We start from the raw sequence: 7,549 nt of genomic DNA, 5'->3' as shown, positions 1-7,549 counted from the left end.
GGTCAAACAGCAATTTTGAAACCAGTTAACTGAACCTAGGATTCAGTGAGTTTTCCTCAACTTGGAGCCTTCCTATCTCCGAAACCAATTCTAATTGGACCAAACTTCCTTACTAAAATTTGAAGTACTACATACTAGATATAACTTTGATATAGCTACTAGGGTCGGGTTGTATAGTGTTTATGAAAGTTTCGGCCACCTGAATATGTGTTTCCCGAGCAATTATAACTGAACCCCTTTGATTCAGTTTCGTCAGAGGGGGGGACTGGGCGTGCGCGCCTCAGAGCCGTGCCACCAGGGCGCACGGCGTGTCGACGCCTCGGCCCAAGTGATGTTTTGGGTTTTGTTGTTTTTCGTATTTTGGAGTATAGGTTCAATCTTGTTTATTGCATAGAAAATTGTAGAAAAATACTAAAAATGCAAAACTAAATTTTGTTCGGTTCCTGGTGAATACATCTATGCAAATAAGATGGAGCTGGGGCGGGGCAGAGAGGGGCGCGACCGGCCGCGGGTGGTTGGGGCGGGGGCAGCGCGCGGCTCGCCGGGGTTAGGCAGGGGCTGGCGCGGGCGGGGCTCGGGCGGGGGAGCGCGGCCTTGCCGGTAGGCTGGCGGCTGGCGGCGAGTCACTGCCAGGCGCGGCCACAGCCGGGGGAGGGCCACGCGGTGGCCGGGGAAGACCAGGCGAGCGCGCGGTGGCTGGTCGCGGTGAAGAAGACTCGCGACAGGAGAAAGAGAAGAAAAAAATAGAATGAACCGTCATTTTCCACTTACCAGTGGCAGTGGTGCTCCACGAATCGATGGATTTGGTGGCAGATTCACCATTTTTTAAGTAGATCAGCGGTGGAGCTGCTGAAGCTGAAACCGTTTGACTGAAAAAATCTAGAGCAGAGGTGTTTTTTTATCTGAAGCTTCGTGGAAGTTTCGAGCCTCGTAGGTGCGGTCCGGACCCGACCTGCAAAAAACAGTAAAACACTAACCGCACACATGTGATGTGCTGACGCGGCCACGGCTCCAAAATCATCAAAGGAAAATTAATTCTGAAAGATAACGATTTCCGTAAAATATCACTAAAAGAATACGCACTGTAAAATACCACTGAAAGATGCAATTGTGAACCGAAATTAGCACTCTGTTAAAATTTGCACAAATCGTTGTTAACTAGGAAAAAAATACCCCTAACCTATCAATGTTCACTGGATAGAGTATTCATGATTCCTCGAAGAAGGGAAGAGAAGCAATATCAACGAAGAAATGCAACTGCTTATTTGCTTCTACTGAGAAAGGGAATAAAAACAATATCCACGAACTGTCTAGCATTCAACCTCCATTATTTGAGTAACAAAGAAACAGAGGGAAGGAAGTGGACAAGCTCGGAAGCTATTGCAGCCGCACAACATTCTATCTTCCCGATGGTTCACCTACTCATCCAAAGCTGCCAGCAGAAACGCGCGAAGCGAGCGACGGCGGCGTGCGGCTCGAATGCCGGAGTGCGTCCCCAGGGTAGCACATATGGCACCTAATACGGCGACGGATTGCGGCTCCAGCGGCCCGCGCGGCCGCGCCGCAGCTTCCGCGCTGCCCCGCACGTCGCGCAGGCTCCACCTTCGCTCGTCCTAGCACCGTGTGCTCGCTCCATAGAGGATCTGCGACTGGGAGCCGTGGACAAGACAAGGGTAGAAATGTCATTTCAAGTCCGTTTATGTTCGTCACTTGGAAAATGAGTTCCAAGCACACAATATGCAACGGATTGGTAATCTATACCTAATATAGAGAGAATATTTTCTTCCAACCGTCAATTTTTTTCAACCGTCGTGATCATTTTGTAAAAAAACTCTTAACTTTTTCGTAATCAACCCGCAATCCAAATGCTGAACAAATGGGGGGCTCGGGTGGAAAAAGGAGGGAAGAGAGGGGGTTAAAGGGGAAAAAGCTTCTCCTTTTCGTCCCCTCCTCGCCTTGTCGCTGCTCGACCCTGTCGCCCCGGGTCCCCGCGGCGCCCCCTGTCGCCGCCCTCCACATCCCGTGCTGCCCCCCATCGCGCCCCTCCACGTCCCATGCCGCCCTGACTGCGCTGCCCCGACCTTCTTTGGTCCCTCTCTCCCTTCCGAGGCCCGCTCGTCCCTTCCTCCATCTCTCACCAGCGGCACGGCGGCTCATTCCCAGCTGAGGTTGATGACGATGTAAAGGTAGCGTATGCGGGCCGCGGCGGCAGCGTTGGATCGGAGCAGGAGGCGATAGCGGTACTGTGCATGGACGAGGGTCTTGGTGTCGATGGGTTCTGTAGTATGCAGAACACTGGTCAAAGTGAGTAGTGAGTATTTTGCAGATCTGATTCGGCCTCTGTGGAGAAATTTGTGGCTGATGTGTTTTTCTTTATTCTGCGAAGCCGGCTGTGATGACGGATGAGATTGACAGAGTTGTGCATCAGATGATCATCGACGCAGGCGCCTACCCTTCTCCCCTTGGAACGGCGGGTTTCCGAACAGTGTCTGCACGCAGTGAACGAGTGCACCTGTCATGGAATCCCTGATTCTCGCGAGCTACAGGTTGATCGATTTTTTTGGCTTTGAATTGCTTCAAGTGTAGCAGTTAATCAGATGCATTTCTTGTTGAGCCATAGAAGCATAATAACATACTATAGTTAGTAAATATTCTCGTAAGTAGTTAGATTGCATTATAACAATTACAAACTAGCTCTGAAACAAGATGTGTCAGCTGGTACAATTGCTGAACTTAATTTTGAGCTGAACAGTTATGCTTGCTTTGACTGACCTTGCAGGATGGAGACATTATCAACATTGATTACCGTCTACTTGAACGTATGTGCTACAACTATTCTTTTCCTTATGAGCCACCATGTTCCTTTCCTTGTCATCGCTCTGTTCTAATGTGGTCAATATGGTCATTGCTAATCTTCTCGCTTTGTAAAGTGACATGGAGTGTTGCTCCAGGATATCACGGGGACACCTCAAGAACATACATTTGTGAAGATGTTGATGAATCTACTAAACAAATTGTCAATGTGTAATTCTGCTGTTCCATCTTCTGACTAATTACCTAATATATTGTTTGAGCCCGTATCTGAATAACCTACTTATTTGTCTATAACAGGTCACTGAAGAGTACATGATGAGGGGGCATATTAGCATGTAGGCACGGTGATTTAATCGTATATATCATTATTTATCATAACATGAAAAAAAAATCTATTTTTAAAGAAATTTAAATGGTACTCGAGCGCCCTACCTGGGCTGTGAATCAGACCCAAGGTGATGACATAAAAGAAAAAAAAAGGATAAATTCGATTTAAATAAGACTTCTACGTTTGAATAATTATGAATAAAATAACGTAGAATGTAAATAATAAAAAAAATATAGATTCAGGGTAATATAAAAAAAAGTAAATTCAAATTTTCTACAATTATGTTATTTAAAGTAAAGCCAAAACTAAAAAAATTATCCAATGCCCGTAGCAATGCACGGGCAAGTCCATACATTAATTAATTAATTTGCAAACATCTAAATAGATATTACTCTTAGAACTCTCAACTACAGCTATTCCGATTCTCAACCTAATAAAACTCAACTATAGCTATGACTCTTTTATAAATTATCCAAATATAACATCAAAAATATTAAGTTATATTAAAACATGATTAGAGTCATATTAAAACATGATTAGCTACATAAAGACCAAATTATATAGTATGGTAATATATTGATGTAGTTTTCATGTAGCCGTAGCAACATATAGGCATATTTGCTAGTTTTAGATAATGTTTGTATCTTTTGATGGTATTTTATCGAGATAAGATGTTTTAATGGTATTTTTCGAAAATCAGTTATCTTCCGGAGCTAGAACCAATTTTGTCAATCCCAAAGGTGAACCCTAGGTCCCTAGCCCCAAATTTCGTCCCAAATCTCGCCGCCTGCTGCCATCCCATCCGATCCCCTTGCCTCTACTTGGATTGGATCTGTTCACCTCCCCTGCTTCCTCGCCCTTCACGGACATGGCTGCCTCCACCGTCTCCTCCTGCGTTCCACCTTCTCTTCCCGAGTCCGCCGCCGCCTCAGGCTTGGTTCTCCTCGACAGGTGGTGCTACATCGCCGACCTCCCCAACAACACCACCGCCGCGAGCACCACGAGCAGCGGCTTGCCTATCAAGGTGACCTTCCGCGCCGCCCGCCCGCCACTTCTCTCCCACTTTTGTGTCCACTGCCCTGGCCTGGACTTCCGCAAAATAGGGCCCAAGATTGTCGCCACCGACGCAGATCTCGTCCTCCTCCGCGTTCCCATCGACCCCAACAGCATCAACAGAGGATTGGACTGGGACTACTTCGTCTACAGGCCGCGCGCCCAGTGGCTAAATCTGCTACCGAACCCGCACCCCAGGGTGCTCGACGACTCCGCAACTGCCCTCATTAGCCGCGAAGACGGCGCTTGGTATGTCGTTGCTGCTCTCGGTGTTAGGCTCCCCCTGTACGATGGCCGCGCGCTCATTAGGTGGGACTTCGACCTCCACCTGTACAGATCCTCAGATTCCAAAGGGTGGATCTCCAAGCGGTTGTCAGTGAATGAGTTCGAGAGGGACAAGCTTATCCCTTTACCTCGAGCAGTCGACAGGCTGTACCACGAGACGGAGAAGACCATCACAATTGGTGGTGAGCATGGCACGGTCGCCTGGGTGGACCTCTGGCGTGGCATCTTCTTTTGCGACGTGCTCAAGGAATGCCCACTGCTCCAGGATGTCCCACTGCCAGTGCCGGCAAGGGGTGACTGGGATCGCCTCCTCAGAGCAAGTACATTGGTGTCGTCTAATAGACAGTCTCATGTATTGACACGTAATCTTGAGACGATTTAACAGGCAACCTGTACAATGGGTTGTCCTATAAGTTGTCTGGTAGTGGTATATAATTCCTTAATTTGTGCATAAGAAAAATAAAATATTATGAGTTGCATGGCAACAATAACTCATACAATGGTTGTTAAGTTGTCTCGTAGTCCTACAATTTAGCTCATGAGGTGGTTGTTTCACGAAGCAACGACCTCTTTCTCTCTCCTCGCTCTCTCTCCTCCACATCATCAAAAATTCTACGTGGCACTGCATGAGACGACCTATGAGACCGCTGACGTGTAGCAATGTACTTGCCCTCAGACATTGTAACCCCAGCTATTTGCGGGACGTAACTATCAGCCGAAACAAAGACTTGATCAAGTATGTAGAGTTGGAATTCTTGTACCGAGAAGAGCTGAATGCCACCCCTGTTTCCCACACTGACTGGGTGTGCAATAACTCAAGGAAATCCCAGGTCATCCGTGATGGCTGGAAGTCCACAACATGGAACATGGCAATACCGGTTGGTTTGGGGGAGGGCTGGCACCGTGACTGTGTAATTGACGTTAAAGACGTCAACTTGGAGGCTAGTGACCCATGTCTTTCTGATCTCATGGCTATGCTGAGCAGCAAGACCACACGAACATGGAAGGAACTTCCAGTGGCATGCTCCATCCTAAGCATGGATGATGATGTCGTTTCTTGCTTTCTCAAACCAGACCCAGGTACATGGACAAGTTGGAAGTGATATTTGCTATTGATGTGAGGAAGGCAACATTGCGAGGATTGGCTGAGCTTGATGTCCAGAAGAGCACCATTTTCTTCCCGAACTTCTGCACAAGTGAGATCTGCAGGGGTACCTGAGCAGTATTAAGGTAACTTCTGTATGCTGGTAAGTTCCCTTTATGTTTTTATGTGCGACTATATGTATGAATGCCATGCTTGCCATGAGAACTAGTGAATCACTGTGTTGGTACCATTCTGGTTTCAGTCGGGTCTAGAGCTTAGCAAGTTAGTGCATCTAATTCAGGGAGCTATGGCTTGATGACAGTGTGATTCAATGGAGGGTTATTGATATGACTTGTTCTGTACAGTGTTGTTGATGTTGTATATCAGTTGATCAAACAAATCCTGTCAATCCAATAAAAATAAGTTTGTGTTAAGCTGAATTTTTGTTGTTTGTGTGCGATCCTTCCTGTGAAATGTTAGAAAAACTGTTATGGAAGTAAACAAGGCCACAGCTCAGTTTTCTTTAACTGTGGTGGAGTTCTGTCAATCAATACTAAACAGCTTATATTGAAATAAAAAGACAAATATTAAGATTATTTTTATTTTGCTTGAATCGTCCGTACAATACTTATTTTTGTCATTAATTCTTAATCTACTTTGAAATATACTAATATGCCTTAAAACATGATAATTATTTGCTAATACCATCATTGGCATGTTAATACCCTGCATCTCACGAGCCTGGCTTGGGAGAAACGGATTTCAATCTCGTTTCCTGGGAGCCAGGCTCGCTGGCTACTTTTGCATGCCATGGGACAGGCTTAGACATTCCCCTAGGCAACCAAATGTCCAAAAGCTGCACCCACAGAGCCTGGCTGGGGCATCTGCAGGGAACCAAATACATTTTTATTGGACATGGTATTGAGTTGTGTTTATGATAGAAACTAAGTTCCTCTGGGTTTTCACTTCAAGAATATTATATTTGACCAAAACAAACATGCATAATTTATTCTTGCTTTTATGTTTCTTTCTATTTTTTGTGCTAGTTACTGATAAACATGAGACTTGTTCTTGTTGGATAAAAATAATAATTCTTGCTGTAGAGAATTTTTTTCTCATTCAAAACGTGAGCTATTCTCTTTGATGCAGATAGAAGCGAAGCGAGCTGAAAAGTAGCTATCAAACAAACTGAACAGGGTAAACCATCTGAGGTGCATGCGAAGAACTGGCTAGGACAAAGAAGCGTCAACCTGTTTGTTGAAACATGGTACAAAGAATCTGGATGCAGACATTGGAGATTGAACTTCTTGAGTTGATTTATGAAAATTATGTGTAATGCAACTATCTGGATTATGTTGCTTGCAGTATGCAGATACAGGTACTTTATTATGTACTAGTGAACTTGTGTGGGCTAAATGTTTTGGTTGAACCATGTTTGTATGTGTTATGATTTGGTTTTAAATTTTTCTGTATGCACATTTTCTCTTTTGTTCCTGGCATCCCACGTAATGTCTATCTAATGATTTATTGATTTAAATGTACTACTCCCTCAATTTACATTTATTTGTTGATACTGCAGTTCAAAACAAAAGCTGTTATAATATATGACGCTTCTGTTCATAGCAAGCACTGCCGCCCTACCTGCATGACGGCTGCTAGCTGCTTCAGTTCGTCAGCCATTTTGGTGGTTCCTGACTACCTGGTGGTGTTGGTTAAGCTCTTCAGCATCCCCTCTCTGTCTCTGATACAGCATTTTAGGCCCGTTTGCCTGTAAATAACCTGGGTTCGTCAGGCAAAGATGAGATGATGTTTACTGGCTTGAACTGTGCAAGGGCTAGGTGATGATCCAAGATGCGGTGGTAGCTGTTGTGATTCGTGAGAATCGCATCAGTGTATCTACAGTTCAGACTTCGATCCCAGGATTTATTTCTGACTAGGTGATGGTCCATGCGATGCTACGCGAAATTAAAAAAAATCATTCTAAA

General features: G+C 45.2%; 1 pseudogene; it reads left to right on the top strand.

The window, feature by feature from the left end:
- The first annotated feature begins 3,763 nt into the window (after positions 1–3,763).
- On the top strand, positions 3,764–7,101 carry LOC117842835 (uncharacterized; annotated as a pseudogene).
- Positions 7,102–7,549: the final 448 nt, after the last annotated feature.

This window comes from Setaria viridis, chromosome 2 (assembly GCF_005286985.2).
Source record: "Setaria viridis chromosome 2, Setaria_viridis_v4.0, whole genome shotgun sequence".
Lineage (NCBI taxonomy): Eukaryota > Viridiplantae > Streptophyta > Magnoliopsida > Poales > Poaceae > Setaria > Setaria viridis.
This window is presented reverse-complemented; position numbering and strand designations above follow the sequence as displayed.